The sequence below is a fragment of the Anolis carolinensis genome, chromosome 3 (genome assembly GCF_035594765.1).
Source record: "Anolis carolinensis isolate JA03-04 chromosome 3, rAnoCar3.1.pri, whole genome shotgun sequence".
Taxonomy (NCBI): Eukaryota; Metazoa; Chordata; class Lepidosauria; order Squamata; family Dactyloidae; genus Anolis; species Anolis carolinensis.
In genome coordinates, this window is record NC_085843.1 from 104,164,266 (window position 1) to 104,176,410 (window position 12,145).

The 12,145-nt window shown below is 39.7% G+C and overlaps 1 protein-coding gene across 6 annotated transcripts in view; it reads right to left on the reverse strand.

The window, feature by feature from the left end:
- sts (steroid sulfatase) overlaps positions 1 to 12,145 on the reverse strand; it is a 130,212-nt gene that overhangs the window by 23,695 nt on the left and 94,372 nt on the right. The gene's annotated exons all lie outside the window — the stretch shown is intronic.

The following is a 12,145-nucleotide window of genomic DNA, read 5'->3' on the forward strand; positions in this document are numbered from 1 at the left end:
GAGAACAGGAGAAGTCCCAGCAGATTGGAGGAGGGTGAATGTGGTCCCTATCTTCAAGAAGGGAAAAAAGAACGACCCAAACAATTACCATCCGGTCAGCCTCACATTGATACCAGGCAAGATTCTGGAACAGATCTTTAAGGAAATGGTCTGCGAACATTTAGAAAAAATGCAGTCATTGCTAATAGCCAACACGGATTAACCAAAAACAAGTCATGCTAGACTAATCTGATCTCTTTTTTCGATAGAGTTACGAGTTGGGTCGATACAGGGAACGCTGTGGATGTAGCCTACCTGGATTTCAGTAAGGCCTTCGACAAAGTCCCCCACGACCTTCTGGCAAACAAAGTAGTAAAATGTGGGCTAGACAAAACTACGGTTAGGTGGATCTGTAATTGGCTAAGCAAACAAACCCAAAGATTGTCTTCATCTTGGAAAGAAGTAATGAGTGGAGTGCCGCAGGGTTCCGTCCTGGGCCTGGTTCTGTTCAACATCTTTATTAACGACTTAGACAAAGGGTTAGAAGACACGATCATCAAGTTTGCAGATGACACCAAACTGGGAGGGATAGCTAACACTAGAGTACAGGAGCAGAATTCAAAACGATCTTAACAGACTAGAGAGATGGGCTGAAACTAACAAAATGAAGTTCAACAGGGACAAATGCAAGATACTTAACTTTGGCAGAAAAAATGGAATGCAAAAATACAGAATGGGGTCGCCTGGCTCAATAGCAGTACGTGTGAAAAAGATCTTGGAGTCCTCGTGGACAACAAGTTAACATGAGCCTACAATGTGATGCGGCTGCTAAAAAAGCCAACGGGATTCTGGCCTATAGGGGTATAGCATCTAGATCCAGGGAAGTCATGCTACCCCTCTACTCTGCCTTGGTCAGACCACACCTGGAATACTGTGTCCAGTTCTGGGCACCGCAGTTGAAGGGAGACGTTGACAAGCTGGAAAGCGTCCCGAGGAGGGCAACTAAAATGATCAAGGGTCTGGAGAACAAGCCCTATGAGGAACGGCTTAAAGAACTGGGCATGTTTAGCCTGCAGAAGAGAAGGCTGAGAGGAGACATGATAGCCATGTACAAATACGTGAAGTCATAGGGAGGAGGGAGCAAGCTTGTTTTCTGCTGCCCTGCAGACTAGGACACGGAACAATGGCTTCAAACTACAGGAAAGGAGATTCCACCTGAACATCAGGAAGAACTTCCTCACTGTGAGAGCTGTTCGGCAGTGGAACTCTCTCCCCAGGACTGTAGTGGAGGCTCCTTCTTTGGAGGCTTTTAAGCAGAGGCTGGATGGCCACCTGTCGGGGGTGCTTTGAATGCGATTTCCTGCTTCTTGGCAGGGGGTTGGACTGGATGGCCCATGAGGTCTCTTCCAACTCTACTATTCTATGATTCTAGGTCCACTGGCTTTGTTATTTTGGGGGCTATCTTGATGGTCATTGTGAATCAAATTAATCTGTGGTCTGTCCAGTAGTCATCAGCACCTGTCATGGCTCCTGAAAGAAACACATCGCAGCGGTCTCTGGTATGTATAATTACATAGTCTAAGAGGTGCCAATGCTTTGACTGGGAGTACTTTGATCATGACTTGAGCTTGTTTTTCTGGCAGAAGAATGCATTGGTGTTGGCAGGTTGTGTTCTGTACATTTGGTGAGTAATAGGATGACATTCGGGTTGCTGTTTTCAACCCCATTATTCCTATGGTCCCTGGCCACAGGTTGAAGTCTCATCCAACTCTCACATTAAAACTTTCCAGATGATGATTTTGTTCTCCTCACTTCTATAGTCCAGCTGACAGTAAAATTGTTCCTTGATGTCTTCATCAGCATCTAGTGTTGGTGAATAGGTACTAATGATAGTTGCCTGCTACCGTGTTTCCCCGAAAATAAGACCTCCCCAAATAATAAGACCTAGCAGGGGTTTGGGGGGATTGCCAAATATAAGGCCTCCCCTGAAAGTAAGACCTAGCAACTAAGGCTGCAGCAGAGTTCCATTGGGAAGCATGGCTGCAGGGCAGAAGCAGCACTCATTCATACACCGGAGGGAGGGAGGGAGGGAAAGTGCTTGCTTTCTGTGCCTCCCTCCCTCCCTGCCTTGCCTTGCCTGTCTCCCAGCTGAGGCTTAAAAACTTTCCGTGGCTGCTGCTGCGCTGCCGTTTCTTCCTTCTCTCCGTCCTGGCCATGCTGCCTTCTTACAGAGGCTTCTGATTGGCTCCTGGAGCCAGGGCAAGGGAGGGTGGGAGGGAAGGCTTCTGCTCCTTAAAGGTACAGGACGCATTGGGATTCTCCTCTCATCTTCCTATCCTATGCCATGAAACTGATTATTTTATACTATTATTCTATTGCCATATTATTATCATCATATTCTGTTACTATTATTATATCCCATTATTATATTATCCTATTAATATATTTTAAATCATTATATTATATTTTTCTATTATTATTATTATTATTATTATTATATCATTATATCATTATTCTATTATATTTTCATATTATTATATTATTATTCTGTTATTATTAAATTCCATTTTATATTACCCTATTAATATATTTTAAATCCTTATATTTTTCTATTATTATTATTATATCATTATATTATTATTCTATTATTATTCTATTATATTTTCATATTATTATATTATTATTCTGTTATTATTAAATTCCATTTTATATTACCCTATTAATATATTTTATATCATTATATTCTATACTATTATTCTATTATATTATCATATTATTATTTTATTATTATTAGCATATTCTGTTATTATTATTATATTCCATTTTATATTATCCTATTAATATATTTTATATCATTCTATTCCATTCTATTATTCTATTCTATTATCCTATTATTATTATATTATTATGCTATTCTTTTATTATATCCCATTATTATATTATCCTATTAATACAATATTATTATCATTTTCTGTTATTATTATATCCTATATTATATTATCTCATTAATATATTGTATATAATTATATTATTATTATATTATATTATTATTATAGTATATTATATTATTCATCATTCATGACTACATTGAAACTAGAATAGAGAGAAATCAGCGTGGAAACCTTGTGAAACCTAAATTGCAAGAGGTACCATAGATTGTTGTACATGTAAATAATGGTAGTAACAAGAAATTCTTGATAGGATTCATAGTTTGTCTGGTTATGCTGGTTTGTGATGACAACTACTTTACAGTATATAATAAATGTTCATTTTGTTGTTCAACAATAAATGTGAGCTCTTCTTCATGGAAAAATAAGACATCCCCTGAAAATAAGACCTAGTGCATCTTTGGGAGCAAAAATTAATATAAGACACTGTCTTATTTTCGGGGAAACAGGGTAGTTTTTGGCAAGATTAATTCAGAGGGTTGAGTTCATTAATGCCAATGCGTGCTTCGGACAGATGCTTCACCAGGTTGTTTCTGATAGCAAAGCCTACTTGGTGTATTCTTCATTCTTGTTCAGAAAGTCCCTTCCAGAAGAAGATGTAGCTTCCTTTTTCTTCCTTCAGCTGTCCCTCTCCTGCTCTCTGGGTTTCTTGAAGTGCTGCTATATCGATGTTAAAGTGTCTCAGCTCCCTTGAAATAATAGCAGTCTTGCGTTCAGAGCATTCATTGTCTGTGTTATCCAACAATATTCGTACATTCCACATTCCAAAGTTTATTTTTCTATTTTGGCCACAAGGTGGTGATCCCTCTGGATGCAGCAATCCAGTCAGAGATAGGAGAGGCAGACTATGTTTAGGGCACCTTTTCTAGCCCCATCCCTGTAAGGGTTGAGAAGAGTGGATTCTAAAAAGTTCTGCTCAGTCATTGATACAGCTGCAGAATTACTCAACTGCCTTGAATCTTGAGGTAGAACGACTGAATCCATATCCATGTGCCAGTCTGTGACTAAAGGCGTCTAGATTTCACAGTCCTGCCCCCATCACCACTTGCTGATTGTCATGGGACTTTTGTTGGTTTTGCTTTATTTTTCTTGAAAGACACCTGTGCGTGAAATTGATTTATGTGTGGAGATCAATAAACAGCTGATCAACAGTCTTCACAGAATGGAGTCCCATCCAGTGGCATGATTAACCCGACAACTGGTGGCTTCTCTTCTGTTGCAGCCTTCTTCCACATTCACAGCCATTTTAACATGTCCATGTTATCATCCACCTGCTTTGCTGTTGAGGACTTCGGATTGTGCTTGGCCTGGTTCCTCTCCTGAGGCTTGGCCGCCTAGGAGCACATGACTGTAATTACTTTTCCCACAGGTTCACTGGAACACGCAAGCCTCTTCACCACAAAAAAGTGACAATCTATCAAGAGGGCAGTTGACCTTCATTTGTTGCCTGAAGTTGTCACATTCTTTTCAAGAGTACGACTGGCCCTAGTAACAAAACCACATGTTCTAGTTATGCCCCTAAAGTGTATACAGCTGAATAATTCTGAAAATGTATCAGCTGGTTGCAAGCAGTTAACTGAACTTTCATACAGTAGGCATGGGCCTCTAAGGAATGCATGTGTATAAAATTAATTAAAATCAAGCTAGGCTCTGCATGCTTATTGAGATAATTAGATATGATCAGTCATAGTGTTTTGGAGCAGGAGTAAGGTCAAAATGTATGTACTGCTATACTGCTTGGGAAAATGCTGCCACACAGTGTTACCAAATTTGAATATCTGCTGTACTATATGTAAAAGATAATGTTACAAAGAATTCTAAGTAGTTCTACTGTATTTGTTTTTTTTTAATGAAATGCTTGAAAACACAAATGTGTTAGGTGAAAGAATATTGAAATAGAAAATCGGGGAGGTCAAATGTTTTCAAGAAGCTTGAATGAGATCCCAAAATGTTTTTTTTTTCTGCTGGGAATTTCTGCACATGTTGTAAAGTAAACTTTATATCAATCTATATTTGAACACCAAGGATATTGAACCTAAGCCTAAGCATATTTACTTGGAAGAAACATCTGCTAATATTAATGAAGCTACATTTGATGAAAAGCAGATTGGAAAGATCAATCTAGAAATTATTGGGTTCTAACAAGAAAAATGAAGATGGAGACTGAAAATTTCATATCTCCTTCTACCCCTTTCTTCTCTAGGGGTGCATCTGCAGTGTAGAACTAATGCAGTTGGACACCACTTTAACTGCCATGGCTCAATGCTATAAAATTATGGGAGCTGATGCACACAGTAGTTTGAGGCCAGGTTTTGTGTTTAATGTAGTCATCGCTCTGGCCTCAAACTGGTTACAGACATGGCAATTCACCAGTTAAACCAGTTCCTTCCAAACCAGTTCCAAGCTGCAGTATAGTGTCAGTGTAGATGTGTCCAAAGTGTATGGCTGCCATTTTGACAGCTGCTGTAGGGTTAATATCATACAGCTTGAGTATCTGTGATCCAGATTCTGAAATCCAAAATCTCCAGGTTATATGCATAAGGTATATATATATAAATAAAATTTCATGTATAGAATAGTGACCTATCTCCTAAATATATCATTATGTAGGTATTCCAAAATTCAAAAACACAACAAAATCCCAAACAGTTCAAATCCCAAGCTTTTGGATAAGGGATGCTCAATCTGTATCTATTGTGACTTTGAAGGATGCCTATAGGCATTTATATTCAGTGCCTTTACATAGACATTTTGCTTGTAAGTGGCCTAGCTCCGTGCTTTAGTTTTCTCACAATTTTTCAACAGCATTTTAGCGTCTCATATAGATGACTTTCAGAGCAAAGGAAAAACTGGAGAGGAAGATGATAACAAAATCATCAGAGACAGCTCCTGTGAATGCCCAAACCAATGTTAATACAATCAACCACACATCAAAGTGATGGAGCTGAAGGAGTACGGATATATTTCTTTGTAAAACTGTAGCATGCTAGAGAGAGATAAGCTGAATGGGAGACCTTTTGGTGCCTTGAGAAAAATTTTTTGGACGTTTTCCTATTGTGACCCAAAAGAAAAGGTTTTTGTGAAGACTGGGGACTGGACAAGAAGCCAGTCAATCACATTCTCTCTAGAGGGTAGCAACATATGAAAGAAACACAAACAATGTTTGAGGCTTTTCTATGGTTCACAAATAAAAACCATGTAGAGATATCAGGGCTGGAATCTGCCCAGTATCTATCTGCTACACAATGTGACCTGGTGCAAATGGAGCATGCCCACATCAGCTAAAGGAAATCTGCGTCTTTTTGAAACAATGGTGAGGAAGACAAAGAAAGGATTCATCTCCATTAATTAGAAGGGGAAAATATCAAATAAATTAAGAAAAAAGCACCGCATTTCACCCAAGAAATCTTACTATTGCTCTTAGAGCAAGGGTCCTCAAATTTATTAAGCAGAGTGCTGGTTCATAGTCCCTCAGATTGTTGGGGGCAGGGAGATTATATGAACAAATTCCTATGCACACTGCACATATATTATTTGTAGTGCATTTTTTGCAAGAATAATCCAATATTTAAAATGAATAACAATTTTAACCAACATAAACTTGTCAGCATTTCAATTGGAAGTGAGCCTGCTTTTGGCTGATGAGATAATCCAGTTAATTAGGATTATTGTTGTCATGTGCCTTCAAGTTGTTTCCGACTGAAGGTGACCCTAAGTCTAATGTTTAAGCCGGCGGCCAGGTAAATGACCTTAGTTTGGGGACCCCCTGTCTAAGACCCCTCCTTTCTGTAAGTGTGTGTGTGTGTGTAAGCCTTCAAATCACCAGTTAACTTATGGTGACCCATGAATTTTACAGGGTTTTTAAGCAAAAAGGCTCAAAGGCCTTTGTCTGTCTTTTACTTTAAATTATAGACTACAGCACCTATGCGTATTTAAATATTCTTCCCCAGTCACTTATTGCAACATTTATGCATTTATTTTCCCTAGAGACAGAAAAACTATTTGACCATATTGTTTAAATGAGCCAAGCTCTGATAAACCTTGTGAGAAGATTCCTACACTAATGGAAATCATTATAGTCCAAGAGTTGTTCTGCGCAAATTCCAAACAAGTGTGAAATTTTCTGTGCAGGGAAGAGCCTTTTTATTTCTGCATGAAAATATTAATTCCTGTGCAAAAACAACAAGCAACAACAGCAACAACAGCAGCAATAACAACACTATTCCTGCAAAAGAAAATGCTGCAATTGGGGATATTCCATGCAAAAGTCACATGAGATTGATTAGTACCAAAACATTTTTTAACACATGAAAATGTACTCGGGTCATGTGGTGGGCTTACTAGGATTAAACTGGTAAACTGAAGCTCAGGTCAGAGAAAATGAAAATACCAAGAAAAGGTGGCTCAATGAATCTGGGCAATAACATTCTAGGTGAGATTTCACCCAGTTCTGCAGGTTCAGTTCATAACTTATATAATCCCAGAGGCCTGAATACTATTGGTAGTAGCTCTTAGTATGGATCAATTGAATCCAAATATATATACCTAAACATTGTTTCTTTATTAAACAATTGATTTAGTGGGTTTACTCTAACTGAAACTTTCAGTTGCATATATATAAGAATTTAAAATTTAGTGATCCTCACATAGTGTTAAAAAGTTTACAGTCTCAGGACTGGACCTAGATAGTTGATGGACAATTGTTAAGATAAGGGGATATCTTATCTTTAAGATAAGGGGATATCTTATTTTTTACAGGAAGATCTTACAAGCCATTTCAGAACAAATGTCTTTGCCCTCTCTTCATTCCTGTGGCCTAGCAGAGGGCAAAGTACAGTAAAATATAGCTATAAGGGCTATTTTTGTGATCCCAGTGGTCTTTAGTTTAAAAACAATTACAACTGAACACCCTCTAGGCTGTATGAGGAACTTGCCACATTCCTGGGTGATTTTAGGATCAGAAGTAGACTTTTTTTTTTTTTAAAAAAAAAGAGAAATATAGGACATGAATCACAAGTGATTTGTCATCCACTTTTTGGAGATAAAAAAGACAAGCCAGGGTGCAGAAGATCACATGTAGCTCTTAAAAGTTTTTCTATAAGGCAACAATTGCCACACTTGCTCTAGCTTGTTTGTGGGCTTTAAAGGGCTACAGTTTAAATGTACTACTTTATGAGACTATGCTGTCAAACACAATAGGAAATATGAATTATCTTTCAGCAGGGTTGTCACTGGTATAACTGCTGAAGTTCTCCCCCGCCCCCACACCCCCTAATTCCCAGACAGAGACAGCCTTGCCACTATTGTCCATGCCCTGGCCTGGTAAGATTCAAACCATTGTTGAAAAACACAGTACCTCAGACCAATCTTCAAAATAAGTCAAAAATGCTCAAATGGACCAAAACATAATGCTTGGATTATTAGATTCAATATGGTTGCTATTGTCCACTAGAACAGTCCAATGGATCAGTTGAATATGATAAGCTAAAACATATAAATACCATGGATTCAATGTGATTTATATTGATGGTCCACCCCAGGAGACTTATGGATCTGGATGGATTCCTGACGGCTTTTGGGGATCTTCCTGTCACCTTGGCAGGCGATTCTGTCAAAGCTCTGGCTGACCTTTGGAATGGGGAGATGGCCAGGGCGGTGGACACAATTGCTCCTGAATGTCCCTTTTCATGGAGCAAAGTCAGACAAGCCCCTTGGTTTTCCAAGAAGTGAGATAGAGATTAGAGTGATGTTGGTGGAGAACTCGAAGCAAATCTGACCAAGCATGAGCTAGAGCATATTTGAAAGCCTACTCTGCAGCAATTGAGGTAGCAGAGAAAGCGTTCCTTGCTGCAACCATTGCATCTGCAAGGAACTGTCCAGCTGAGCTATTCGAGTGGTCAGAGGGCTACTACACAGTGGTCTTCAAGGAGACATCCCTGACCATTTAGCAGCTTGCTGTGAAGAATTTGCATGGCACTTTGCAGATAAAGATGCTCAGATATGTTCTAACTTGGATGCTGCTATTGATAAGTTCCAATTTATGTAACTTTAGCTCCTGCATGCCCAGTGTTGATGGACACCTTTCAATTTGTTCAGCCTGAGGATATGGACAGGATTTTTGGAGAAGTGAGAGCTACCACATGTATTCTAGATCATTGCCCTTCCTGTCTTGATCAAACAGGCCAGAGGGGGGGCTGGCAGAGTGGGTGAAGGTGGTTGTCAATGCCTCCTTAGAACAAAGCAAAACCCCAGCTTGTCTAAAGGAGGCAATTGTGAGACCTATATTTTAAAAGCCATCTCTGAACCGCTCTATAATGGACTACTGTTGGCAATGTCCAACCTCCCCTTTCCGAGCAAGGTCTTGGAATGTGTGGTGGCCTCCCATCTCTAGGGATTTCTGGATGAAGCAGATTATCTAGACCCATTTAAATCAGGTTTCAGGCCTGGCTATGGAACAGAGACAGCTTTGGTCATCTTGTTGGATGACCTACGCAGAGGACGAGACAGGGGGAGTGTGTCCCTGCTTGTCCTCCTGGATCTCTCAGCGGCTTTTGATACCACTGACCATGGTATGCTTCTGGGTCATCTCACTGGGATGGGACTGGGAGGCACTGTCCTACAGTGGCTCCGGTCCTTCCTGGAGGGCCATACCCAGAAGGTGGTGCTGGAGGATACCTGTTCGAACGACTGGCCATTGACCTATGGGGTTCCTCAGGGTTCCATTTTGTTCCCCATGCTCTTGGACATATACAGTAGATCCACACTAATCCAATATAAATGGGCCGGCAGAACATTGGATAAGCAAAACTGTTGGATAATAAGGAGGGATTAAGAAAAAAGCCTATTAAACATAAAATTACATTATGATTTTACAAATTAAGCACCAAAACATTATGTTTTACAACAAATTGACAGAAAAAGCAGTTCAATACACAGTAATGTTATGTAGTAATTACTGTATTTATGAATTTAGCACCAAAACATAGCAACATTTACTACAAAAACATTGACTTCTAAAAGGCAGACTGCATTGGATAATACAGAACATTGGATAAGTGAAGCTTGGATAAGTGAGACTCTACTGTACATGAGACCACTGGGAGAGGTCTTCCAGGGTTTTGGGATACGGTGCCACCTGTATGTAGATGATACCCTAAACCAGTGCCTGTCATCTGTAATGGACTGGAGGAGGGCAAACAAATTGGAACTTAATACAGACAAGACAGAAGTATTCCAGGTCAGTCGGAAGGCAGATCAGGAATAGGGATCCAGCCTGTGCTAGATGGGATCACACTCCCCCTGAAGACACAGGTTCGCAGTTTGGGGGTCTTCCTGGAGGCCAAGTTGTCAGCGATGGTTAGGGCTTTTGCACAATTAAAACTTGTGTGCCAACTGCACCTGTTCCTTGAGAAGCCAGATCTGGCCATGGTGATATATGCCTTAGTTACATCCTGTCTGGATTACTGTAACTCACTCTACGTGGGGATGCCTCTGAAGAATGCTCAGAAACTCCAGCTGGTCTAAAAGAGCTGCAGCCAGGTTGCTAACTGGGGCTAGCTACAGGGGAGCAGATAACCCCCCTGTTAGCAGCTCCACTGGCTGCCAGTCTGTTTCCGGGCACAATTCAAAGTGCTGGTTAAAACCTTTAAAGCCCTAGATGGTTCAGGTCTAGGCTATTTGGCTGACCACATCCCCTTGTACAAACCTGCCCAGGCCCTGAGATCTTCAGGAGAGATTCTTCTCGGTAGCTGCCCCTTGACTCTGGAACTCCCTTCTTCCCAGAGAAGCAAGAATGGCCCTCTCCCTGCTGTCCTTCTGGTGGCTAAAACCTTTTTATTCAGGCAGCCTTTTAAAGATGAGGTGTCTAAGATCTAGTCAGAGGGTGCTGTGGTTTTTAACTGTTTTGATGGATTTTAACTGGGAATTTATTTAATGCTGCTTGTGTTTAATTCTATTTTAATTTGCAATTTTAAATTATATTTTAAATTGTATATTAATGTTTTGAGTCCTCTTTGGGAGATATAGATGGGTATAATAATAATAATGATAATAATAATAATAATAATAAGTCTTCTTTAGTTGGATTTAGTAGGAGTAGCAATTGGATTTAAACTCAGAACCCCCAGTGGCACAATGGGTTATACCTTGTGCTGGCAGGACTGCTGACTGACAAGTCGGTGGTTTGAATTTGGGGAGAGCGGGTGAGCTCCCTCTGTCAGCTCCAGCTCCCTAAGCTGGGACATTAGAGAAGCCTCCCATAAGGATGGTAAAACATTAAACATCCAGCTACCCCCTGAGCAACGTCCTTGCAGATGGCCAATTCTCTCACACCAGAAGTGACTTGCAGTTTCTCAAGTCACTTTGACATGAAAAACAAAGATTTCAGAACCAGACTATATGGATGAAAAAGGTATGTCCAGTAGTCTCCAATGCATTTTTAAGCACACTCCAGGATTTTGCTGATGTATGAAGATATGACTTGCATTGGAAGGATTCCTATTTTGCACCCATTATCAATCCATGCTCATAACATTCATATACCCTGATCAGGTTTTCTCCAACTTTTGATGCTAAGCAGCAGATAACTGGAGAAAAGCCTTTTTTTTTTGTTTGCCGCTTTTTATGTCCGTTCTTTTGATGCTGCTAACCCTTTTTCATTGCAATTTAGTGTTTTAAAGTATAATTATTTTTGCTTGTATAATTTTTTGGCTTTTAGCTTTGGAAGCTGGTAAAACATTAGATATGTTGCTCCTCTAAGCTGTTTTATTGCTTACAATTCAGCATAGTGGATTATATTTGTATGCATTGTTAGGGCTAATATGTGGCTTGTAATTATTCTGAATATTTTAACATTGGTATGGTCTGCGCATGGAACATAATGAGTTGGATTGAAGGTAAGAAATTATGTTTTTTAATACTGTTCTGCAACAGAAGGTCATGGAGAAAAGTGCTGGGTTTTGCAGATTATTCTTTTTTTCTTTTCAAAAACGTGGCATTGTGTGTCTGTAGTCTGAAATGGTACAGTGAATTCTAGCATCTCAGTATTCTAGTTGTCACTCTTACTGCAGTTTTGAACCAGACATTCAATGCAATCCTAAATGTGTTTACTTAGAAGTCACTCCTAGGAAACTATTTTATAACCCACTTTCCTCCCAGAAAGTGGGGTTCAAAGCAGCTCATGTGATACTTAATTCCTCATAATAACTTTTAGATTTCCC